We start from the raw sequence: 26,744 nt of genomic DNA on the forward strand, positions 1-26,744 counted from the left end.
GGGGATGGGCCAGGGCCTTTTCCTGTTGGTCCAGACCCCTCTGTCTGCCCAGAGAAGCCGCGACAGGAGAGTGGTGATTGGTGCAAGCGACATGGTATGAGGTAATCTCTCCCCCACCCCTTCCCCCTAGCATCCGTAGACTTTGCATCCTTCAGACAAAGGCCGTGCAAAGGCAGCTAGCCGAGCATCCATTATGGGGTGGAGTTGGGGAGGGGTGGAAAGGGAAGAAAGAAAACTGGGGTTGGATGATTATACGTAGTTTAAACCTTAAACTGTATTTAAAAATCATCTAAGGTTTTTCCCAACACTTAATCACAGAATTTATGTTTAGAATCTTTTTGGAAAATTCCAGCTTTTCATTTTTAATATACTGAATTTAATTACGTTCTGTCAGAATTCAACATCTCTATTTGCTTTAAAAAGTAGCAGAAGATACGGGGGTGGTCAAAAAGGCGTGGCTGAATGTTTAGTTTCATAGTTATTGTATTATTGTTATTCTTTATTATTATTTGAGCAAAAGTCAGTACGAGTAGACCACGCCTGTGACCTCAACAGCACCTGGGAGTCAGAGGCAGGAAGACTTGCAGCTCAAGGTCATCTTAACTGGCCTTAGTGGTTTATTCCTGTGTATCCCAGCACTGGGAAGCCGGGGATTGCAGCTAATTTGTGCCCACCCTGGATATATAGTGTGATATCCTGTCTCAAAAACCAAAAGAAAAAGAAAGAAAGAAAGAAAGAAAGAAAGAAAGAAAGAAAGAAGAGAAGAGAGAAATAATATACAAAGTAGTACTTAATACTAGAGAGCTTTCTTTCTTTAGCTGTAATTCTCTCCCATCACCCCTCCGTGCCCGCCCCCCTACCCCACCCTACCTCACCCCAGAGCCTGTGTTATTTTGTCCCTAGAAATGAGCCATCCTTTCTAATATGGAATTCAGAAACTGTAAGGAGAAAGAATTGAGTTTAAAAACTAGCTCTTTGTGTGGGCTTGTATTTCTCCAGTCTTTTTTTTTTTTTTGGAGGGGGAGGGGTGATATCAAGTAAAAAATAACTGAGATGCCAAATTAAAAAGAGGAGCGTTTTATAATATAAAAGGAAACCATTTTGTGATGTTTTCATCCCCAGACAACTGTGCAGTGCCAGCCCTGCTGCAGTTTTATGTAGTTCCCTGAATTCTGTAAATAGCCCCTTCCGCAGCTGGGCTTCTGACTGTGGGAACTGTAGCTGCTCTCCCCAAGGCTGCTCAGCCAGAGACTGTGGTCCTTGCTCAATTGCCCCTTGGGACAAAAATGCCTTGCTTTCACTCCTAGGAAATAGATTACAGTGGCACTCTCTTGCTATGTAGAAAGGCTCCGTTGTCAGCAAGGAAGATCTCTATATAGTGAGTCTCCGAGCTGCGGACCACTGATAATTTGCAGGATGAAATTTTAGAGGAAAAGAGATATTTGTTTGGGCACCGAGCTAAAAATGTGGATTTTGACAGATGGCTTCCCTTTCAGTAGCAGAGTCTTGGTCGCCCGCAGCTCTGTTTGCGAGCCCTGTGGAGTCCATTCATTCCGGCTGGGCTCCCAAGGCGCAGGGCGCTGGTGTGGGAGGGAGAGCCTTGGGAACACAGCAGCTGCAGGTTGTGAGCTAACAATGGTGGCCATGAGTTCTTCTAGCCTGAGGTCCACAGCTCTGCCTTTCTTGTTTAAATTTATCGTAAAAGTCTTTTCTAAAGAAAAACAAAACAAAACAAATCAATATAACCCACAAACAAAGAATTGTCTACTTCTTGCATATTTCCTAGGAAAAACAACCCCCTCATCTTCATTATTTTATAGCAGAGGGAAGAGAGATGACTTGACTACCTCTAACATGTAAGTATATCAGCAAGAACAAGAACTAAATGGTGTCAGCGCTCTCTCAGAGAAGGCCACACCCATGTGCTCCGATATTGTTCTGATCACTTCTCTCTTAACTCTTATGTTTAGAATTGATAGTAATGAATAAATCCCAACTGTGCTTCATTAAAAAAAAAAAAAATTAAACAGCGGAGAGAACATAAGGATTGACAAATAGCTTGTTGAAAAGATCGTCACAATTAAAAACTATTTCATTTGTGCATGTATTGTGCAGGTGTGCATGTGTATTTGAGGGTGTGTGTGTGTGTGTGTGTGTGTGTGTGTGTGTATGTGTGTGTGTGTTTGTCTTTGGAGGCCAGAGGACAACTACAGGAGCAGATTCTCTTCTTTCACCGTGGGAGTTCCAGGGACAAACCTCACCTTCTCAGCCGTGGTAGCAAGTGCCTTTACCAGCTAAGCCTCCCCTCCTTCCATCAAATAATAATAATAATAATAATAATAATAAAGCATACACTACAGAGCCACGATGAAGTATAACACAATTTTTTTTCAAGTATGGCGATTCATTTCTATTTCTTGATAATACAAAAAGATGAGAAATGTCTTCTGTTCTTTTGTTTTACAGGGGATTAAAAGGAGGATTCTTTGTCACACCACTCAGAGCCATTCTGTCCCTTATGCAAATGAGAGGCTTTTTTTTCTCACCCCTTGAGCATAAATAACTTAAGATCTAGGTCAGAAATAGACTATTCGCTTAAACACCGAAATCCTACATATATGAATAGAGACCAGTAGGGGGATGTTAGTCCGTTCTTTTTGTCCCTTACCTGATTTAATAGAATACAAACTATGGGGGGAACAAAACCCCATATTTTTGTTTACATGTTGCTAGCTCTTAATTTTACTGTTAACCTCTTTACTTACATCAACAAGCAGGTATATAATAGTGCGTGCTGCTAACAGGTCCGTTCTGTGCACATAGATATTAGTAGAAAATCTTAATTAATGCCTGTGTAGTCTAATTATCTATTTGCAGGTTCAAACCTGGCCCTATACTTTATCATTTTATCCCTTCTTTCAAGCCTTGTGCATGCCAGGCAAGCGCTTTACCCCGGAGCTACATCCCAGCCCTGCATGGTGGCTCTTCTTAGCTCTGGATAGTCTTAGCGATCTCAAACATTCAGCTGTGAAAGGTTCTGTGGTTCACTAATGGCTCAGTATACCTGGAAGTTTCTGTGGTTCACTAATGGCTCAGTATACCTGGCTTCTGAAGTCAGAAACAACTGCTATAGACGTCTCTCTCACCTGTATCGGGCCCCATGGAATCATCGTGTCAAGTCTATCTCATAAATCTTTCCTGTTTGTCATTTTGAAAAAATGGCTCATGTAGCATGGGCTAGCTTCCAACTTGATTCAGTATGTAGCTACGGTTGGCCTTGAACTCCCAATCTTCCAGCGTCCATGTCCCAAGTGCTGAGATTATAGGCATGTGCTGTCACAAGTAACACTCAACTCCCATTTAAAAAAAAAATTGTTGTTGTTGTTGTTGTTGTTGTTGTTGTTGTTGTTGTTGTTGTTGTTGTTGTTGTAGTATCGAGACAGGGTTTCTTTGTGTATTCCTGGCTGTCCTGGAACTCACTCTATAGACCAGGCTGGTCTCAAACTCACAGAATTCCCCCTGCCTCTGCCTTCAAAGTGCTAGGATTAAAGTCATGTGCCACAAGCAAAGTCACAGGGCTTCACTAGTCTTTTGAAACCTCAAATCCCACCACTAGTGACACACCTCCTCCAGTGAGGATGTACTTCCTGATCCTTCCCAAACCAAGTGTTCAAATGTGAGCTTTATGCGGGGTGTTCTTATTCAAACCACCAGTGTGTGTGTGTGTGTGTGTGTGTGTGTGTATGTTTGGTAATTTCATACATAAGTACCCACCACCTTCCACTTCCTCCCAGACTACCCCTTCCCTCTCAGAAGTTCATGACTTTCTCTTCTTCCTCTTATTTCCTAATGCCATCCAACTGAATCGCTACAGGATAGCCACACCGCTTTTAGAATAATAGCACATGTGTACTGCAGGCCATGTCGTCGTTCTACTGTTTAAAGTAGACCAGTGATTGTGTAAGGTAACACTCCCAAGTCTTTACTCGCCTGTTTGAATTGCATACCAGAAGTAGCACATTTTATACTTTAAAAATATCTGACAGTTCTGGGCTGGGGAGATGGCTCGCTGGGTAAGAAGAGCACCAGCTGTTCTTCCAGAAGGCTGGTTTTCTGTCCCCAGCACCCACATGGTGGCTCAAACCATCTGTAACTCCAGTTCAGGGGATTTGATTCCCTCTTCTGGTCCCTTGGCTACCAGACACATATATGATACATACACATGCAGGCAAAACACAGATATGTGATTTTTGTTTGTTTGTTTGTTTTGTTTTTTTGAGGCAGGGTTTCTCTGTGTAGCCCTGGCTGTCCTGGAACTCACTTTGTAGACCAGGCTGGCCTCGAACTCAGAAATCCACCTGCCTCTGCCTCCTGAGTGCTGGGATTAAAGGCGTGCGCCACCACACCCAGCTGCCTGATTGCTTTTGATTTTCAAAATCCTGGGTATGTATGTGCTCATGCATGTGCATGTGTGCTTGTGTGTGCATGTGAGCACCATAGCACACATATGGATGGGAGGATATCACCCCTTAACGTCCACCTTTAGGGTAGGATCCCCATTCTTGCTCCCCAGATTTGCATGGCTCCCATGATCCAAGCTCAGGCCCTCACACTCACATGGCAAGCATCTGACCCACTGAGCCCATCGATTTATTTCAGTCTGGTCTCAGACTTGCTCTGTAGCCGAGAATGACCCTGAACTTGTACTCCTCAGGCCTCTGTGTTCCAAGAGCTGAGACAATGTTTTTATGTGGTGCTAGACACTGAACCCAGGGCTTCAAGGAGGCTACACAAGCACTCTAGGCACAGAACTTCATCCCTCGCTGGACACACCGATTTATTTATTTATTTATTTATTTATTTATTTATTTATTATATGTAAGTTCACTGTAGCTGTCTTCAGATACTCCAGAAGAGGGAGTCAGATCTCATTACGGGTGGTTGTGAGCCACCATGTGGTTGCTGGGATTTGAACTCAGGACCTTCAAAAGAACAGTCAGTGTTCTTAACCACTGAGCCATCTCTCCAGCCCTATTTATTTATTTTTAAGATTTATTTTATGTGTATGAGTGCTCTATCTACATGCACACCTCCGTGCTAGAAGAGGGCATCAGATCCCACTGCAGATGGATGTGAGCCACCAATGTGGTTGCTGGGAATTAAACTCAGGACCTTCATTAGAGCAGACAGTGCTCTTAACCGTTGAGCCATCTCTCCAGTCCCTGGACACACTGATTTTAAGTTGACATTAAAATTTAAATAATTGTTCTAGAAGTTGGTATGGAAATGGTAGGCGCAGTGGGCCCCGGGATTGAAGGAGTCATGGAAAGGACCCGAGACCTGGCACTTGGAGGCCAGAAGAGGCATTGGGGAAGTTGCAGTCTCAGATGCAGTGGAGACCCCTCCCTCCCCAAGATTTTGGAAATGCAAGAAACATGGGCCATTTAGTAAGGACAATGGCAGTTGTGCAATGGACCTGGCCTGAGACTGTAAAAAAAAAAAAAAAAAAAAGCTGTCTGTGCTGTGGATGGCAGAAGGAGAGGAGAGAGTGCCTGAGCCCTGTGGAGCCCAGTAGTTCGTAAGTGAGCTCAGATATCGGACCCTGAGGCTTTTGTATGGTTGGGTTTTGGTTTCACATTGATCTGATGACTCACCTTTTTTTCTCCCCTACTGGAATGAGAAAGTATATATTTTTGAAACAGAATTCCACTGTGTAGCACTGGCTCTTCTGGAGTTCACTGAAGACCTTAAATTCACAAAGATCTGTCTGCCTCTGCCTCTGATGTATTGGGATTTAAATGTGTGAGCCAGGAGGCCCAGTCTTTTGTTGTGTTTGAGACAAACTTCTTTTTTAATTTTACTGGAGCCCAGTTGAGATACAGTTTTTAAAAAGGTCTTGGATGTTTGTTTGTGTGTGTGTGTGTGTGTGTGTGTATGTATGTATGTATGTATGTATGTATTTGTTTGAGCTCTTGAACTTTTAAAGCATTGAAAGGTTATGGTTTGAAATGACATGTTTGTGTGCCAGGGTTGACTGGGATGGAGGTCGGGGGTGGACTGTCATTGTTATCTTCAGCTGTCAACTTAGTACAGACCTAGAGTCACTTGGGAAGCAGAAACAGCAGCTGAAAAAATTGCTTTTATCAGACTGGCCAGTGGCCGTATCTGTGAGGGCAGGCATTCATTGCTAGTAGATGTAGGCTGACCCAGTCCACTGTGGGCAACACCATTCCTAGGCAGGTGGGATTGGGCTGTGTAAGAAAGGCAATTGAGCAGGGCAGCAGTGGCGCACACCTTTCATCCTTGCACTTAGGAAGCAGAGGCAGGTGGATTTCACATTTGGGTGTTTGAGGCACATACCTGCAATCCCAGAACTTGGAAACAGGAGGATCAGCCCAGGGCTAACCTCAGCCATGAAGTGAATCTGGTGGTATCATGGGATACATGAAACCATGTCTAAATAAATAAATAAACATAAATTACATCACATCATCCCTGTCCTTCTGACCTGCATCAGCGTCTTTCTTCTCATCCTTTGGGAAATGACCCTATTTGCCCATGTGACCCTGCCTTCATAGCAAGACCTTTGAGTGTAAATATAGGTAGAGTCCAGCAGCCAGATAACCTAACTCCTCTAACAGAACAACCCAAAACTTTAAAGTTATTTTTTTTCCTTTTTTTGAAAATAGATTTTTGTGGTGGCACAGGCTTTTAATCCCAGCACTTGGGAGGCAGAGGCAGGCGAATTTCTGAGTTCGAGGCCAGCCTGGTCTACAGAGTGAGTTCCAGGACAGCCAGGGTTACACAGAGAAACCCTGTCTCGAAAAAACAAACAAACAAACAAAAACAAACAAACAAACAAACAAAAAACCCCCCAAAATAGTTTTTTTTTCACATAATATATGCTGACTATGGTTTCCCCTGCCTCTACTCCTCTGAGTTCTTAACTCCCCTTCTATCTGAAACCGCACTCTCTCATTAGAAAACAAACATATTTCTAAGACATAGTAATAAAATATAATAAATTATAATAAAATAAAAACAAAAACAAACACATCAGATCAGAGACCCACCCATTCTCACACTCAGGAGTCCCACGAAAACACTAAACTGGAAGCCATAATAAAAATGCAGAAGCCCTGGTGCCGACTAGTGCCGACTGGTGCCGACTGGTGCCGACTGGTGCCGACTGGTGCCGGCACTGTGCGTGCTGCCTCTGTGAGTTCATAGGCGCACTGGACATGTTTGTTCAGAGGGCCTTGTTGGCCTGGTGTCCTCCATTCCCTCTGGCTCTCTGAGGATGGCTGAACGAGGTACTGATCTAGGATTGCAGCGGAATGTCCTTAGACGTCATTTATTACTGTGGGGTTTTTTATTTTTTTATTTTTTAAAGATTTATTTATTATTGTATCTAAGTACACCGTAGCTGTCTTCAGATGCATCAGAAGAGGGTGTCAGATCTCATTATGGGTGGTTGTGAGCCACCACGTGGTTTCTGGGATTTGAACTCAGGACCTTCGGAAGAGCAGTCGGTGCTCTTAACCACTGAGCCATCTCTCCAGCCCTTGTTTTGTTTTAAGACTAGTGGAATTCGGATTTACCCCAGGTTCTTTGGCTATCTAGTCTTGGGTTCTTGGTCGCCTTGCTACGGGTTCTGTCTCGTGGAGTAGACCTTAAGTCAAATCAGATATTGATTGGTTACTCCCATGGGCTTTGTGCCACCGATGCCCCAGCTCATCTTATAGGCAGGATAGCATTGTATATCAAAGGGTTTGTGGCTCGGTTGGTGTTTATGTTTCTCCTTTGGTAGGGTGCGGAGTACCTTCCTATACTAAGACACTAGAACCTAGGAGCAAAGGCTCCGTGTAGGCACCAGCTCTACTTCTCTGTGTTCGGTGAGCTGTGTAGGGGTTGGGCTCACTGTGGAGCCTGGCCATCAATTATGGAGGGCAAGCTATAGTTTCGGGAAAAGCCTTGGTTGTTTGGGGATTCCCATGAGACCCCTTTGACCAAGAACTCAATGACATGTAACCCAATCCTGGTACAGGGAGATTCATTTTATGATGAAAGATGTTGAGTTGGAGCTCTGTCTTCCCCATTATTTGGTGATTTCATGTAAATTGCCTTCAAATATGTCTGTATTTTAGGAAGATTCTACTCTACTAGGTCTCCTAACTACCCCTCAAATGCCCCTTACTGTTAGCTGTCTCCCTCTTATCCTCCCTTCTCCCCTCCCCCATCTCGTCTTGATCTTTCTGTTCCACCCATCCATCCATATCTATTCTATTTCCCTTTCCCAATGAGGTCTATCTGTATGTATGTGCCCTCTGCTTCCTTGCACTACACCTAACATCTGTGGGTCTATGGATTGCAACATTGTTACTACGGACTTAAAAAGCTAATATCCACATATAAGCCGGTACATACCATATTTATCTTTCTGTGTCTGAGATAAACCTCATTCAGGATGATATTTTTCCCTGGTTTCATCTATTTACCTTTGAATTTCATGATTTCATTTTTGTTGTTGTTGTTGTTGTTTTTTTGTTTTTCGAGACAGAGTTTCTCTGTATAGCCCTGGTTGTCCTGGAACTCACTTTGTAGACCAGGCTGGTCTCGAACTCAGAGATCCACCTGCCTCTGCCTCCTGAGTGCTGGGATCAAAGGCGTGCGCCACCACGCCCGGCTGATTTCATTCTTTTTAACAGCTGAGGGATACTCAGTTGTGTAAATATCCCACATCTTCTTTATCCATCCTTCTGTTGAGGGACATCTAGGTTGTTTCCAGTCTCTGGCTATTATGCACAGAGCAGCAGTAAACAAGTGTCTCTGTGATAGGATGAAGGGCCCTGCAGGCATAGGCCTGAGTGGTATAGGATGAAGGGCCTTGCAGGCATAGGCCTGAGTGGTATGGCTGGATCTTTAGGTAGATCAATTCCCATCTTCCTGAGGAAATGCTGCACCGATTACCATAGCATCTGTTTTAATTTGCAGCCACACCAGCAAGGGATGGGTGCTCCCCTTACTCCATGTCCTCTCACAATGGATAGGTGCTCCCCTTACCCCATGTCCTCTCACAATGGATAGGTGCTCCCCTTACCCCATGTCCTCCTCAGCATGAACTGTCACTTGTGTTATTGATCTTGGCCATTCTGACCAATGTGTAAGATGGAATCTCAAAGCAGTTTTGACTTTCATTTCCCTGATGGCTAAAGATGTTGGGCATTTCTTTTTATTTAATTAATTAATTTATTTATTCTCTTTACATCCAGATCGCAGCCCCCCCCCCCACTCCCAGTCCCACCTTTATAAATCCCTCCCCCCATTACTCACTCTCAGTTGGGTACCACCCTGCCCTGGGACATCCAATCACAGCAGGACTAAGCACATCCTCTCCCACTGAGACCTAGCCAGGAAGTCCAGTTAGAGGAAGGGGATCCAATGGCAGGCAACAGAGTCAGAGGTAGCTGCTGCTTCAAAAGTTAGGGGGCCCACATGAAGACTAAGCTGCAATCTGCTCTAAATTTGTAGAGGGCCTAGGTCCAGTTTCTGCATGCTCTTGGTTGGTTGGTTGGTTGGTTGGTTCAGTCTCTGTGAGCCCCAATTGGCCCAGGTTAGTTGACTCTGTAGATCTTGTGGTGTCCTTGACCCCTCAGGCTTGTTCAATTCTATCTCCCACTCTTCCACAAGACTCTCCAGCTCCAACTCACAAGACTCTGATATTTGGCTGTGGGTCTCTGCATCTGTCTTCATCCACTGCTGGATGAAACCTCTCAGGAGACTGCTAGGTTTGTTGGACATTTCTTTTTTTTTTTTAAGATTTATTTATTATTATACATAAGTACACTGTAGCTGACTTCAGACACACTAGAAGAGGGCATCAGATCTCATTAAGGGTGGTTGTGAGTCACCATGTGGTGGCTAGGATTTGAACTCAGGACCTTTAGGAAGAGCAGTCAGCGCTCTTACCCCGCTGAGCCATCTCACCAGCCCCTTGTTGGACATTTCTTCAAGAGTTTCTCAACCATTTGAGTTTCCTCTATTGAGAATTCTCTGTTTTTTTAAAATTCGGTAGTTTTCTTGATAGTCTAGTCTAGTTTTGTTTTATTAATTAATTAATTAATTTAGTTTTATTTCTTTATATATTTGAGATGTTAGCTTCTCTAGGATGTGTAGTTGGAAAAAAAATCTTTCCCCATCTGTAGTCTGTGGCTTTGTCTGAGTGTTGGTGGTTTTCACCATGCAAAAGCTTTTCAGTTTCATGAGGTCCCATTTATTTATTGTTGATCCTAGAACCTGGGCTAATCGTGTTCTGTTCAGAAAGTCTTTCCCTGTGCCAGTGTGTTCAAGGCTATTTCCCTTTCTCTTCTGTCAGGTTCAGTGTATCTGGGTTTATGTTGAGGTCTTGGCCCATTTGGAGTTGAGTTTTGTGCTGGGTGATAAGTATGGATCTACTTGTATTCTTCTACATGCAGCCATCCATCGTGACCGGCAACACTTGTTGAAGATATCTTTTTTCCAGTGTGTATTTCTGGCTTCTTTATCGAAAACCAGGTGTTCATAGGCCTGTGGATTATCATCTGGATCTTCAATCTGATTCCATTGATCAGCACGCTCGGCATGTCTGATTTGTGGCAATGCCTTGCTGTTTTTATTACTATAGCTTTGTCGTATATATATCTTGAAATCAGGGATCGTGATGCTCCCTGAAGTTCTTTTAGGATCCAGGATAGTTTTAGCTATCCTGGGTTTTTGTTTCCATATGAAGCTGGAAATTGTTCTTGTAAGATCTATGAAGAACTATGTTAGAGTTTTGTGGGGGTTGCATTGACTCTGTAGGTTGCTTTAGGGAGGAATACCATTTTATACTATATTAAGCCATGAGCATGGGAGAGATTTCCATCTTCTGAGATATTTTCCTCAACTTCTTTCTTCAATGTTTTAAGGTTTTTACCATACACATTTTGTTAGGAGCAGGTGTGGCGGCAGTCCTAAAGGCGCCAGGGACTGCAGCTAAGTCATATGACTTGCACCTGACTTCCTCATAAGACACAAACATCTTGAGTGCTGCGCAGGTGTACCAGGATACCGGTGAATCCAATTTGATGGAGATATGCCCCTGCTGCCCTGATTAGCTGAAGCTGCGTGCCTGGTGAGGTGGCGTGGCCTGCTGTGCGTGGATGGGAACTGAGAGTATAAAAGAGTGAGAGGCCCAGGGTTCGGGGGAGATATAAAAACAAGGGAGATATAAAAACAAGGGAGATATAAAAACAGGGGAGATATATAAACAGGGGAGATATAAACAAGGGAGAGATATAAACAAGGGAGATATAAACAAGGGAGATATATAGAGAAAGAAGAAACAGGACTGAATAAACGTGTGCAGAAGGATCCTGTTGCAGCGTCGTTCTTGCTGGTCGAGAGTGGGCGCGCACAAGAACATTTAACTTGCTTGGTTAGGTTAAAGTTACCCCAAGAGATTTTATATTATTTGAGGCTGTTGTGAAGGGAGTTGTTTCTTGATTTCTTCCCCCTGTCTGTTTGTTGTTTGAACATAGGAGGGCTTCTGATTCTATGAGGTAATTTTGTATCCAGCTACTTTGCTGAAAGTGTTTATCAGCTGTAGGAGTTTTCTGGTGGCATTTTAAGTTGATGTTGGCTATGGGCTTGCTGTAACTGCCCGGTTCCTTGCTTTCTCTTGACCTTTTTGCTTCTTAGGAGAGTGTGGTGACTGTATGTTGCCTGGTGGGAAAAATTTCTGGGATCCTGATGGGTATGGCCACTTGGTTCTAGGTAAAATATGTTTCTAGATATTGGAAGCTGACAGGAACAGGGATGGGCTGGATTTGCTGAAGAGATCAATAAAGGGGAGGAGAGCAGGGTGGCCCTCTAGGGTCTGTGTAGTATCCTGGGATTGGGGGCAGAGAGTAAGGAGAGGTCACAGCAGAATACACAGCTGATACACAGCTGATGCAGAGCTGGGGAGGAGACCAGAGGACTGGACTTGGAGGAATGGAGGGAGAGGTGAGGATCTGTGGTTAGCCTGCCTGCTTCTCAGCAGGAGTGGCCTATGGGTTCCCAGGAGGTGTCTTCTGGAGTTGGGCATTGTCGGGAGCCTCTCTCAGGATGAATGAGCTTTTAAGAACAAGAAATATGTCCTGGGCTGATATACTTCAGTTAACAAGAACAGTTAGCCAGAAATGGAACTACAGGAGGCAAAACACAAAGTTAGTGCATTTAGAAACTTTCCAAGAGCTGTGTGTGCTGGTGGGTTAGGTCTTTGTTTGGCAGATGGTGCTGTCTACATGCAGAGTTTTACAGCCTGGAAAGTATTTCCAGCATGGAGTCAACTGTGTTTAGATCTGGGACTCTGTTACATTGGAGGCTGGAAAAATCAATTAGTGTGGTTTTTTTTTTTTTTTTTTAGGAGTGGAAGATGTGTGTGATCCACTGGAGATACAGGGGGAGGGAGGTGCTCAGGGGGTGGTCGGCTCCTGAGGCAGGGATGGGAAGAGTGAAGATCTACAGTTAACTACTTTTGCCTTAGTCAGAGTGGTCCTAACCTCTCATTTAATCAATGCAATGGTGTGATGATTATGGTACCGTAGTGACGTGACTTCGATCTTAATTTTAGGGTTTCCTAGCAATGTATTGAATAGATGGCTCTCACTTGTATAGCCTTAAAAGAATGAGTTCTAGTGTTAAAGATTTAGATAAGACTATGACTCCCGGGCCTCATAGACAGACAGGCAGGCAGGCAGCCATGCAGGCAGCCACGCAGGCGCGCGCGCGCGCACACACACACACACACACACACACACACACTGAGTATGGCAGCATAGTCCTATAATTCCAGTATTCAGAAGTAGAAGCTGGAGCATAAGGAATTCAAGGTCATCTTCTGCTACATAGGGAGTCTGAGGCTGCTCTGGGCTAGATGAGATCCTGTCTCCAAAACAAGAGAAATAACAACCATGGAGGGCTGGAGAGATGGCTCGGCAGTAAAGAGCACTGCCTGCTCTTCTAAAGGTCCTAAGTTCAATTCCTAGCAACCGCATGGTGGCTCATAACCATCTGTAATGGGATATGATGCCCTCTTCTGGTGTGTCTTAAGACAGCTACAGTGTACTCATATACATGAAATAAATAAACAACCATGGAATCCAACGATTACTCTCTCTCTAGAATTCAGAATTTTATTTATTTGAAAATCAGAACTTTAATTTTCAGTTTTTTTGTTTGTTTTTTTTAAAGACCAGATCTTGCTCAAGATGGCTTCAAATTCACAGCAATCCTTTTACCTCTGCCTCTCAAGTGCTGGGATTACAGATGTGCAGTATGTGAGCGTGTTGGAGAAGGGAAAGAGGGTCTCTCACTAGCTGACTCACTGCTTAGCCTAGATCAACTTCAAAATCTTGACGACCTTCCCGTCAGCCTCTCAGTTGCTGTAATTGTAGGAGACAGAATTTTTTTTTTACATTTAAAATTTTTTTCTGTGTATGAGTTTTACACACATACACACACACACACACACACACACACACACATGTAGTCGCATCTTCTACAGAATCAAGTGATCCTAACTTCTAAGCCCTCTCTCCAGCCCTGTGTTTAGTTTTGAGAGAGTGTTTCTGGTAGTTGAGGCTGACTTTGAACTTGATATTTAGCTAAGGATGGTCTTCAGCTCCTAATCCAACCCCTCCATCCATAGTGCTGGAAGTCCATGAGTGTATCTCCCCAATAACAGGAGCGAATTTCCATTTCAGAAGTAAAACTTGGGGCTGGCCACTAGGAATTAGACCATGCTCCAGTGAGTATATGGAGTTTTTCTTTTCTTTTTTGGGGCGTTGGTGGTGGTGGTGGTGATCACAGAAGGTGGGGAGCAAGCATGGGAAAACTGGGAGGTGAGCGCGATGGATTGGGGTGCATGATTTGAGATTCCCAAATAATCAGTGAGGAAGAAGAAGAGGAGGAAGAAGAAGAAGAAAGAGAAGCAGCAGCAGCAGCAGACTTGGAGAATACCACAACAATTGAGGCTATAACTCAGTGCTTGCTTACCCTGCACAGCACCCTGAGCTCCATCCCCAGCACAAAATGAAACTGTCATCTCTATCTTACTACCGCATCCAGCACTGGGAGAGAACCTTGGAGTCAGAGGCAGTGGTGACTGACAGGTCGCAAGATATCTGATCACACTGTGAACCCCAGATTGTGTTATTTACTGAAAAATCCTGTTTCTAGTTGTGGTGCAGCTCAGCCCTAGCACACACCTTTAATCCCTCTGGCTGAAATTACAGGCAAGACCGGATAATCTACCTTTAATCCCAAACAATGGAGGGAAAGTTAATTTGTAGAAGGATACACCCGTGTTTGAAAGTGATGTCTAATTGAATGGCAGACAAAGTGATGAATCAGAGAAAGATTTGACAGAATAGGATGTGCCCAACTCTCAGGAGGAGAGGAAAGGGAAGCTGCTTAAGGGAACAGCACGGAGAGAGAAGGAGGTAGTTTTACCAGGGGAATTTTACAGAAACAGGTTACAGACAGAGAACAAGCTAGACACAGGTGAAGACAGAAGGTGCCAGAGAATAAGGAGCCAGAAGATTAGAACAGTTTGCCAAAGTTAGCATGAGGCTAAGCCGAGCAATTCAGGAGAAGCAAAGAAAGAAGCCAGATTGAATCAGCCAGTTTGAAAAGGAGTTTGAGCCAGAACAGCTGAATTGACCCAGCCAGCCAGAGTTCAGAAAGAACTAGGAAGGGGTGAGCTTTATCAGCTTTAAGTCTCAGAGGCTGAAAACGTTCTAGGCCTAGATAAAATAGTGCAGAGGTTAGAAACTTCCAGGACTAGGCCTAGGTTAGCAGACTAAGGCAATAAGCCTTGGAGATCATACTTACATCAGGCAAATAAAAGTTGCAATTACATGTACACCTTTAACCCCAGCACTTGGGAGGCAGAGCCTGGCAGAGCAGAGGCAGGTGGACCTCTGCGTTTGAGGCCAGCCTGGTCTCTAGAGTGAGTTCCAGGACAGCCATTACTGTACAGAGAAACCCTGTCTCAGGAAAACTAAAAACTCTTGAAGTCTCTCACTGATCTGCAGTTACTTACTGAACCAATAGCTAGCTTCTAAGCTGTTTACTGGTTTTTATAAACTAAACCTCTCTTACCCCTCCTCCTCCTCTCCCTTCTCTCCATCCTCCTTCTCTTGAAACAGTTTCGTGTACCCCAAGCTAGCTTCAAGCTCTCTATAGTGATTAGGATGACCTTGGACAATTTCTGAATTCCAGCCTGCACTCCCGAGCACTGTGGTTGACAGACAGACAGACAGACTTGTGCTATCACAAGTGAGTTTACGTTGTGCTGCCTGGGGAATCAAAGCCCGTGATAAGCAAGGACTCTACCAGCCGAGCCACATCCCCTGCCAGTTGGAATCCCAGTTTTTGTAAAACACAATTTTTAATTTAGTCGCTTTTCATTGACTTCAGTTATGCACCCTCGCAGAAGGTACGTGGAGCCACCTTTGTCCAGCTCCCTTTGTTCTACGAAGCAGATGGAAATGAGGTGGCAGGCTGGGAAGGTTGCCATGGTGCTGCGGCCACAGGGATTTAACAGTAATCAAAAGAAGCTCCAGAGTCCCCTCCCCCATGCTCCAGTACCGGCTTCTCACATTTCTTGTCCTTTGTGGCTAAGCTGCGCAGTCAGTGATTCCCACAGAACCTCTTGTCTCTACTTCCCCAGTGCTGAGATTACTTGGCCTGGTTTTTTAGGGGGATCCAACTCGAGCCCTCATGGTTTGTATGACAAGCACAATCCCTTCCGTGCACTATGATAAATATTATATTTATATTATATTTATTTAAATGAATCTCAGCCAATCACTAACTTCCGTCAATTACATTTGAAGACCTTCCTAATAATACTTGCGGGAGTGAGCAAAGGATCTTCGGAAGCTCCACCTCTTTTGTTAATCGAAGGGCCTAACAGAATGGTTACAGTCACTCACCGAATGGTTGCCGCTGTGTCTTTGACTTTAAACATTGTATCAGTTTTCTAGCACAGTTACTTTTCTGTTGCTGTGAAAAAGCACCCGGACCAAAAGTAACATGGAAGAAAGGGTTTAGCTGTAGAGGGAGAATCCCTAATAGCCGGGAGGCAAGCAGCAGGCAGATGGCAGGAACTGAGGCTGAGGCGACTTCTCATCCCCCTCAAACCGGAAGCAGAGCAAAGAAAGTGGGTCAAGGCTTGAAGCCCCGGGACTTCCTCCAACAAGGTCATACCTTTAGAGTTTTTAGAACCTCCCCAAACAGTGCCGAGGCCAAAAGGCTTCACTCACTGGGGATCAGTGTTCAAATACCTGAGCTGGTGGGAGATATTGATCATTCCAACCACCACAAATATGTAAATTCAAACTCTAGCCAAGCTTCCAGACTCCTGAGCGCTGGCTCACAGCGTGCTGAATCAGCTGTGCTGCTTAAAGGTTTCTGTCTTCTTTACCAGAGCTAATTCAATAGCTCCTCTCCTAGTCAGCCAATAGGATTCTTTAAGAAATAGCAGTTTATCTTCTTGGAAACTCTGTAGTTTGGTGTAAGTGGTATGGGTATGTTATTTCTAAACTCTGATAATTCTTACATAAACTGAAAATTGCCCACTTTATGATAATAATCTCAAAAGATACAACTCCCAATAGTGCCTGGCTTGAGGTCTTGTTTGTTTTATATTCCTTTACTTGTGTGTGTGTGTGTGTGTGTGTGTGTGTGTGTGTCTGAGATGGAACACAGCAGAAGTCAGAGGACAGCTTCAGGGAGCCAGTTCCCTCTCTGCCCTCTGGGCCTCAGGGCTCAAACTGAATTTTAGGGGTTAGATAGAGAATTTCTTTACCTGCTAAGATGCATCCTAGGTCCTGTGTCTTTCTTTGAGACCGGGTTTCATGTAGTCCAGGCTAGTCTTGAACTAGTTTTCCTCCTGTCTCTACATCCCAAATGCTTGAATTATAGACACAAGCCATTGCTTCAGGCTTACGAGGATATTTAGGAAAAAACCACCTCTTCATCTTCTTTTAGATTTAAAAAGTCGAGTAAGAATTGAACCCAGGTCCTCTGGAAGAGCAGCCAGTGACCTTAACCACTGAGCCATCCCTCCTGCCCCTAAACTTGAATTAAAAATGAAACACATTTATTTAATATGTGGAGTATCATGTGTGTGCCACAGCATCCTTGTGAAGCTCAGAGAACAGCTTGTGGGAGCTGCCTTTCTCCTTTTACCGCTTGGGTCCAGGGATAATCAGGCCCAGTGGCAAGCACCTTTACCTGTGGATCCATCTTGGTAGCTCTCCCCTCCCATGAGCTTAAGCACTGAATATGGATGCACAGAAGCTAAAAGATCAGAGAAGGTTGCAGGGTTTTTTTCTTTCTGGCTTCTATAAACAGCAAATTATTTCAGGATGTACACTGAAAGAGATGTAGAGGTTCACCTAAGCTAAGCCCTGCCTCCGCTTGTAAGATTGTCTCTGTATTTAGTATATTTAATAAAGGACCCCACTGTCTTTAAAAAAAAAAAAAAACTAAAAACTAAAAACAAAACGTTTTCTGTATTTTTAGATTCCTAAGAGGGGCAGCACTCTCATCTCTCTTGTTGCTAAGCAACAAACCGTACAGTTGCTAGGAGACAGAGTAGCAAGGTTGGGGAGTAATTCTTAATCCAGTCACCACCCTTCATGTCATCTGACTTTAGAGCTTCAGGCAAAAGAGAAAATGTGCCAGATAAAGCATAGTGTAGCAAGAGACGGGAGCTGGGTGTTCAGGGAATGAAATATTGCAGCTAGTAAGGATTGAGGGGAAGGGTGTGTGGGTTCGGCAAGGAGAGACCCTTATGCAATTTGCTCACATTAGTCATGGAAAGATTTTCATCTGCCCTGCTGAATTTGATCTTCTGCGTGCATCTATCTGCCCTTATCTGAAAGACAAACTAGGGAATGAACTCCCAGAAGGGTAATCTTCCAGTTACCCTTCCTAAACCTATACGGGAGAGTGGAAATCGATAGCAAAGCTCACAGAAGACTGACAATTACAAAAAATGTTCAAGATTACTTAAAAGTCCCAAGTCTGGAGGCTGTGGGTGCAGCCTAGCTCATAAACTGCGTGACTGGCTCCATCCGCAGGACCAGGTAAAACAGACCTGGCGGCAGGCACAGTGAGCAGAGGGAGGAGCAGAAATACAAGGTCATCCTCTGATACAGACTGAGCTTGAAGCATGCCTGGGAAACACAAGGCTCAGAGAGTCAGAGAGAGAGAGAGAGAGAGAGAGAGAGAGAGAGAGAGGGGGGAGGAACCTGTGAGGAGCGGGTGTGGCAGCAGTCCCAAGATGGTGCCCAGGACTGCAGCTAAGTCTTATGACTTGCACCTGACTTCCTCATACACCTGAAAATAAGCTACGACCATTGTGAGAGCTGCACGGGTGCACCATGATGCTGGCGGTTTAAACAAGTCCATATTTGGTGGAGACATGCCCCTGCCGCCCTGATTGGCTGAAGCTGCCTGGTGAGGTGACATGGCCTGCTGTGAGTGGATGGGGACTGAGAGTATATAAGAGTGAGAGGCCCGGGGGTTCGAGAGAGAAAGATGAGAGATAAAGTTGAAGTGAGAGAGATGAAGATGGAAGTTTGCTGAATAAACTGCTGTTAGAAGGACTGGTGGTCGTGTTGTTCTTGCTGGTTGAGAGCGGACGTGACAGGAACCCACGTGCCATCCCTGAACCCCATATACAGGAGTAATCTAACCTCTCTATGAGCTGTGGCATGTGTGCATATGTAAAAAATATATATATATAAATTAATATAACAGCCTGAGACAGATCACAATAGTAAAATATGGCAGAATTGACAAGAAATTAGACTACGTGTTCTTGACCAAAATTAGAAGCAAAAGGGTCAGACAGACTAGGGTGCAGCTTTCCTGATACACATACATACATATGCACACATACATACATGCATACATACAAACACATAAATACATACATACATGCATGCGTAATCTACTCTGGGAACTGCAGCGATGTTCAGTGGTTAGAGCATTAGCTGCTTTTTGGAGGATCTGAGTCCAGTTTCTAGCATCCACACCCGATGACTTACAACTCCATGATCTCATGTCTTCTACCAGCCTACATGGACACGCAAAATATGTGGTATACACTCACACACGCATACACATAAATACAAATAAAATTAAATATTAAAATGGTGAAATAAAGCTAAATTCTTTAATCCCAGCATTCCGGAGGCAGAGGCAGGGGGATGTTTGTGAGTTCAAGGCCAGCTAGGTCTACATAGCAAACGAGAAACCCTGCCTGGAAAAAAAAAGCAACAACAACAATAATAAAAACCAAGCAAAACTCAATAATATAAAAAAATACAAACAAATATGGAGCCATTCCTGGGCATGAAGCCTGCCCTGGAGTGTGGTTGATGTACCCAGTGGTACTCTATTGGAGAAAACTGATCTTTCCTTTGCCAGCAGGTATTAACTGTAAATAGCTTCTTGGTCACGGATGAGGTCCTGTGTGCACTTCCCCCTCTCTGTGCCAGAACCCTGTGTAGCAGGAACTTGTGCATGCCTGTGCCCGCTGCCACCACCTCCCTGAGTTAGATGTGCGTCAGTCCTGCTGTGTTTGGAAGATGATTTCCCCTTTGTGCTCTGTCTCTGTTGTGTCTAAAACTAGAAACCCAGCTCCAGGCTTCACAGAGTCCTGTGAAAGGCTGAGTCTCTGGGGCTCCATGGTAGCTACTGCTGATGGTAGTTGCTGTTACCAGCAACCGGGCTATGATGCAAGGCAGTTTGGAGCCTCTGTTTGCCTAAACCCCAAGCCAGTGCCAGAGGCACCACAGATAAAAATCATCGCAAAACATCCAGGTTCCGTTATCCTCCAGTGATTTTATGGGGAGCAGTCTGTTCTGTGTTCAGCGAAAGTCAGTCTAAAATGGCGGCTCCACAGAAATGACCTCACGAATGCCAGTTTTCATGGGTGAGCACTAGGAAGATGCTGGGGAATAGATGAGCTGAGATAACACACATGTTCTGGTGTTGCCAGCTTTAACTAAAAATCATGTAAAGAGTCTGAACACAGAGTTGGGGAGGTGGCTGGGCTGGTAAAGGTTCTTGCTGCAAACCGGATGGTCTCAGCTCCATCCCTAGAAATAACTGCAGGAAGAAGGTGTTCCCTGACTTCCACAAGTATGTGTTACTGTGCACACATTACACACACAGATGACAACATCACTAATAGTATAAATAAATATAATGGAGAAAAGAAAAGGGAACCAGTGTGTGTTGGGGGCTCAGGCAGTAGTAGATTGCTTGCCTGTTGAGCACAGTAAACTGTTAGGGAGGGCTTATGCCTGTAATTCCAGCACTTGGACACTGGAGACAGGAGACTGGGAAAATTAAGGTCATTCTTTTTCATACCGTGAGTTCAAGACCAGCCTATACTAAAAAAAAACAAAAAACAAAAAAACAACAATAACAAGAAAAAAAAAACCCTCAACTTGAGACCAGGAGACAAAAAGATTGTTGCAAGTTCAAGGCCATCCTGGGCTAGGTAGAGAGTACCAGGCCAGCCAGGCCTGCAATGACTTAGCCGAGCCATGTCATAAAAAACAAAAAAAGAAAAGTCTGAGACAAGAAATAGAGACAAGGACTCAATCCAAAGGGTGGTGGCGCACGCCGTTAATCCCAGCACTCTGGAAGCAGAGGCAGGCGGATCTCTGTGAGTTTGAGGCCAGCCTCATCTACAGAGTGAGTTCCAGGACAGCCAGGAGAAACCCTGTCCAAAAAAAAAGGTGGGGGGGGGGGAGAAAGAAGGAAAGAAAATGGAATTTTAAAATTGTGACATCTGAGGCTATAGAGATGCCTCAACAATTGAGAGGACTGACTGTTTTTCAGAGGACCTGGGTTCAATTCCCAGCACCTACATGGCAGCTCACAACTGTCTGTAACTCAAGGATCTGAACTTGAAGATCCATCTGCCTCTGCCTCCAGAGTGCTGGGGTTAAAGGCTTGCACCACCACGGCTTAAAGGCTTTTCTAAAAAAATGTTTTGGAGTGTTTGCCTGCATGTCTGTCTGTTCACCCTGTGTGTGCCTGTGCCGTAGGACGACAGAAGAAAGCATCTGATGCCCTGGAGAAGGAGCTAGAGATGACTGTAGGCTCCACACCAGTGCCAGGTATAACATCCAGGACCACTGCAAGGTCTGTCTGCCCAGCACTCCCACCCCCTTTTAAATACCACCTGTGATGGTTTGTATATTCTTGGACCAGGGATTGGCACCATTTGGAGGTGTGGCCTGGTTGGAATAGGTGTGTCACTGTGGGTGTGGGCTTAAGACTCTCACCTCAGTTGCCTGGAAGTCAGTCTTCCACTAGCAGCCTTTGGATGAAGATGTAGAACTCTCAGCTCTGCTTGTGCCATGCCTGAATGGATACTGCCATGTTCCCACCTTGATGATAATGGACTTAACCTCTAAAAAACAAAAAAAACAGCAATAACAAGAAAAAAACAGCCTCAACTTGAGACCAACTTGTAAGCCAGCCCCAATTAAATGTTGTTTTTATAAGACTTGCCTTGATCATGGTGTCTGTTCACAGTAGTAAAACCCTAACTAAGACACCACCTTTAAAATGTACATGTATTTATTTATTGGGGGAGGGGTCCCCGTGGCACAGGTACAGAGGGACACCTTTAGGGAGTCAGTTTTCTCCTAAGGATTGAATTCAAGTCTGTCAGGCTTGGTGGGAAGTGACTTTTCCTGAGTTATCTCAATGACTTAATAGTTCTTTCATCCTAAATTCACTGTAGAATCTGGCACTGGACCACAGCCTGTAATCCCAGCCCTCGGGCAATGGAGGGAGACTGGCCAGAAATCCAAGACACATCCTAAGCCACATCCTGAGTTCAAGGCCAGCCTGAGCTACTTGAGACCCTACCTGAAAACCTGAGTATGAGCTGGAGAGATGCCCAGTTGGGAAAGAGGGAGGCCACGAAAGCCCTAGGACCTGGGTTTGGATACACAGTGTATGCAGAGCAGCTGGGTGTGGCAGATCCAGTCTATGAGGCCAGCACTAGAGAGCTAAGACTTGGGCTCCTAAAGCTCATTAGCCAAATCCACCAAAACCAGGTTCAGTGAGAAATCCTGTCTCCAGAACAAAACAAAACAAAACAAACAGGCACCAGGGGAAACAATAGCAAAAACTCTAAATATAGTAAATAAGGAAATAAACTCATAAAGTGATTCACATTTAGGGCTAAGGACATAGCTCGTTTGGTAGAATGCTTGCCTGGTATGCACGAGGCACCTTAAAAAGCAGGTGCTGGGAGTGGTGACCCACGCTCTCCTTTAATCCCAGCACTCCAGAGGCAGAGGCAGGTGGATCTCTATGAGTTCAAGACCAGCCTGGGCTGCATAGTAAGTTCCAGGACAGTCAGGGCTCTGTCTCTCTCTCTCTCTCTTTCTTTAAAATTTTATTTATTTTATTTTTTTTTCAAGACTAGGTCTCACTATGTAGTCCTGGCCTCCTGGAACTCCCTGTGTAGCCTAGGTTGACCTCAAAGTCACAGAGATCTGCCTACCTCTGCTTCCCAAGTGCTGAGATTAAAGGTGTGCAACACTACACTGGGCTTAGAGAACGTGTCTCAAACAAAACAAAATAAAACAAAACAAAAAACAAAAAATAAACAAACAGCCGGGCATGGTGGCCCATACCTTTAATCCCAGCACTCGGGAGGCAGAGGCAGGCAGATTTCTGAGTTCGAGGCCAGCCTGGTCTACAGAGTGAGTTCCAGGACAGCCAGGGCTATACAGAGAAACCCTGTCTCAAAAAAACAAAAACAAAACAAAAACCAAACAAACAAAATCCAAAAACAAAGAACCCAAGAGATCCCTTACCACCAAGACATAAAAACAAACAAACAAAACCAAAAATAACCAAAAATAATCAGGTGCTTCACATATCCGTTATAAGCCAACACTCAGACCCTCTGGGAGGTAGGACAGGAAGGTCAAAAACGAAGGGCATCCTTGGCTACACAGTAAACCTGAGGTCTGTCTGGGATGTATGGAACCACACAGTACCATGCCGCGCAAATGGTATGTCCGCACAAAGTGTGTGCATGTACGTGTGCGTGAAAGTACAGTTAACAGTCAGGACCAAGGTGGCGTGTGTCTATAATCCACGTTACTCGGGCTGAGACGAAAGACCCGCAGTTGGAGACTGGTCTTTGTTGGGTATCTTGTTCTCTCACTTGGGCTCTGGGTGTGGAACCCAGATATCAGGCTTCATGCCCAAAGCCTTTACCCACCCTTGCCTCGTTTTTGGTTTTGGTCAGGATCTTATGTCATGTAGCTCAGGTTGGCTTCAAACTCCGTAAGAAGCAGGGGCTGGCTTTCGGATGTCTGATCTTCCAATGTCCACCTCCCATTTGCTGACATTAAAGGCAGTTGTCAGTGTGCCATGCTAGCAATCTCTCTTTTTAGGAACCAAGCCAACTCTCTCTGCTGATGCTCACTCTGGCCCCTTCGGGCCTTTCCCAACCTGTGGAATGCAAGAGGGGAAACCCCTGCTTGTCCTTTTGTTTTTTGTTTGTTTTTTTTTTGGCCCCAGGACACATGCTGCCTGTGTGAACTGGGAGACCAACCAGCTGAAATGGCTCACTCTGGCAGAATTCAGCAGACACCTTTGCCTGGAACGTTGGCTGCTGTCGAAAACCTGCTTGGCCTCATTCTGCAGATTGCTGGGAAGCGGGGCTATGGTCCTCTCAGACGGTAACTAAAGGCCTGGTGTTCCAGGGGGTTTCCTGTCAGCAATGCCTGCTCTGGACTGCAATTCTAGTTGGCTGTTTTCTTGTTTGGTCAAATAGGAACTCTGTTTTGCTGAGTCGGCAGTCCCTGGCAGTCTAGTCCTTTTACCTTCATGTGACATTGTACCAGTGAAGGGCCTTCCCTTCTGCTCAGGGAACCAGTCCTTCTTTCCTCTACTGAACTCCTCCACCGGCGAGCACTGGGGGCTAGAGAGCTTTAACAAGGCAATCAGCATAATGTACGGAAGGCTGGTGGCCTCAAAACCTGAAGGGGCTGTAACTTAAACTTCACTCCAAACGACTTCGATCGGAAAAGACGAAAAGGAACCAATTCTTGGTGGGCATTTGAAAGGTGTTTTCTAAAGCGGCAGGCACGGCACGGGCGGTTCTTTTTCAACCTGGGGTGAGGGGCATGGAAGAGGCTCTCCTAGAAAACAGGTGCAGAGGAGAAGTCTTTACTGGAAGCACAAAGAGCAGCTTAATGTTGCAAGGGAGACTGGATGGATGCCAGGAGACATCCCAGGGGAGGGTGCTGCCAAGCAACGGACAGGCAGAGAGCTGACCGAGCTCTTTTCTTAGTGCTGTCTGCTGGCTCCGAAGTTCTACCAGAGCAGAGAACTGCTTCGAAAGGCTCAGTAAGCTTTGAAACAATCATGGCGACTCTTGAGCAATGTGAAGTCTGAGAAGCTAAGAAGCAAACTAGAGAGATGACGAATCCATCAGCTCTCCGCGCAGTGGCTCTCTTCGGCTCTGGTGGGACACTCCTTGAGACAGCTCCACAGGGCCAGACATTCAGTGTCACAGCCCTGTCTGTGCCTTTGATGTGGGCAGTTTGAATCTAAGTGTCTCCTAAATGCTTCCCAGACACTTCCTGGGGGAGGAGGGGAAGGTATAAAGAGTGCACCATTTCAGCTGGCAAAGGTAGGGTTAATGATGCTTTTGTACCTCAGAACTGAAAGTCACAGGCTAGGGTGGGTGGGCAGGGAAGAGGATTGGAGATGTTTCCTAAATGTCTGCGGTCAACTTACTAATGAGAAATCTTAAACCAGAAAAGCAAAATCCACAGAGGCAGAACCTGGTATCGACAGAGCCGGGCCTGTTGGCTCCTCAGCTGGCAACGCACGCAGTACAGCGTTTTAAGAGGCTTGGGTGGGGCTGGAGAGATGGCTCAGTAGTTAAGAGCGCTGACTGCTTTTTCCGGAGACCCAGAGTTCAATTCCCAGCAACCACAGAACCGATGTCTCCCCCACCCTAAACCACACATCAATTCTGTTTTCCAATCACCTCTCTTAGTTTCTAATCTTTCCTTCGCAAATATGGTATTTTAGTGTATTAGACAGTGGACATGGGCATGGTGGGGCGGTGTCTCGGGGGCAGGTAGCATCTTACAGATATTCTTTAAACAATTCACTTTCAGCAATCTTTCACGACAGGCTGCGTTCTGCACAGGCTTGATGGCCTTCTTGGTGGCGTCCACTGCCCCGTGAACCTGCTGCACAGCAGTAATTTGTCTTCTCCATAGCAACAGAGCCCCAAGGCTTTTTTACTAGGATGCAACCCAGGGACCCCACGAGACACAAAGCGTCAGCTCTTCAAAGCAAGCCGGTTGATGGCGTTTAAAGTAGTAAGGAGAGGGCTGTGGTAATTGGTATGATATAAAATGTAATAACAGGATGTGTCTGGAGCTTGGCCTTGTGCCTTTAATTACCTCCTCCTCACCTTTCTTACCTACCGTCTTCCACTCTCCTAGACACACTGTCCCCTCTGCCGCCAAGCAGTCGCCGCAGGAACGGGTTTGTTCTTTGAGAATATGCACTCAAAAGGAGAAAACCACGCAAATGAGAACTTTTTATTAAAATGTTTATTTGTGAGCTGGGAGGTGGTGGCGCACGCCTTTAATCCCAGCACTTGGGAGGCAGAGGCAGGCGGATTTCTGAGTTCGAGGCCAGCCTGGTCTACAGAGTGAGTTCCAGGACAGCCAGGGCTACACAGAGAAACCTTGTCTCAAAAACCGAAAAAAAAAAAAAAAAAAAAAAAAGGTAAAGAGTCTCACCATGGGCTGGTGAGATGGCTCAGTGGGTATGAGCACCCATCTGCTCTTCCGAAGGTCCAGAGTTCAAATACCAGCAACCACATGGTGGCTCACCCATCCGTAACAACATCTGACTCCTTCTTCTGGTGTGTCTGAAGATAGCTACAGTGTACTTACATATAATAATAAATAAACCTTCAAAAAAAAAAAAAGAGTCTCACCACAATACTCAGGCTGGCCTGAAATTTTTATTTCTGTATTAATTTTGGGTATTAGGACTTGGACAAGAGAAGGTGAGCCATTTGCTTGATGGCATAAGATAGCTCTGTGAAACAGCCAGGACGAAGGGCTATAGTCAAGTTCTAGACCTTATGGCTTAAAGAAGTATAAATTATGATCCATACACTCAATAAATCCAGCTGAAGGGAACATGACTAATGTGCATTTTCAGCAGCCCAGTCAATTACATAATGTAAGCATATATAATTAAGTGCTAAGTGCTTCAGGAGTCTGGAGGTTGTGGAGGCAGGGACTGGGCGAGCAAGATCTTATGGAGGAAAGATCTTGGAGCTGAGCGTTGGATGATCTCTGAGATGCTCACTCAGAGAGGAATGAGCAGGACCTTGTCCCAGAGGCTGAAGCAGCCCTCCTGTCCCAGCCCAGTGGCGCTGATGGCACTGGCCAGACCAGCTTTGAAGGCCTTGAAAGTCAGGCAGAGTTTAAGCTTACAGCTTAACAAGAAAACAGTCATTAAAGGCCCCGGATCAATCCAGCCGCCTAACAAAAGGATGTTTAAAGAGGATGTGTTTGGTTGCTAGTTCTGGTGGCTCAGATCTGTAATCCTAGCACTCAAGAGGCTGACCCAAG

General features: G+C 45.1%; 1 long non-coding RNA gene across 2 annotated transcripts, besides 1 other annotated feature; it reads left to right on the top strand.

Annotated features, from left to right (window-relative positions):
• Window positions 1-1,736: 1,736 nt before the first annotated feature.
• B430209F14Rik lies at window positions 1,737-25,760 on the top strand. 2 transcript variants are annotated; one of them, XR_875650.3, is made up of 4 exons: window positions 1,737-1,856; window positions 21,144-21,215; window positions 23,650-23,810; window positions 23,906-25,760. It is a non-coding gene; the product is annotated as an RIKEN cDNA B430209F14 gene (long non-coding RNA). The 2 variants fall into 2 exon arrangements; XR_875649.3 differs by having other exon boundaries at window positions 23,650-25,760.
• Window positions 13,883-18,945: an enhancer, noted in NCBI's record as "VISTA enhancer mm1449". NCBI's record gives its function as "enhancer in: neural tube[4/7] | hindbrain (rhombencephalon)[5/7] | midbrain (mesencephalon)[6/7] | forebrain[6/7]" and the evidence as "EXISTENCE:transgenic organism evidence [ECO:0001131][PMID:17130149]".
• Window positions 25,761-26,744: the final 984 nt, after the last annotated feature.

This window comes from Mus musculus, chromosome 15 (genome assembly GCF_000001635.26).
Source record: "Mus musculus strain C57BL/6J chromosome 15, GRCm38.p6 C57BL/6J".
Classification (NCBI taxonomy): domain Eukaryota; kingdom Metazoa; phylum Chordata; class Mammalia; order Rodentia; family Muridae; genus Mus; species Mus musculus.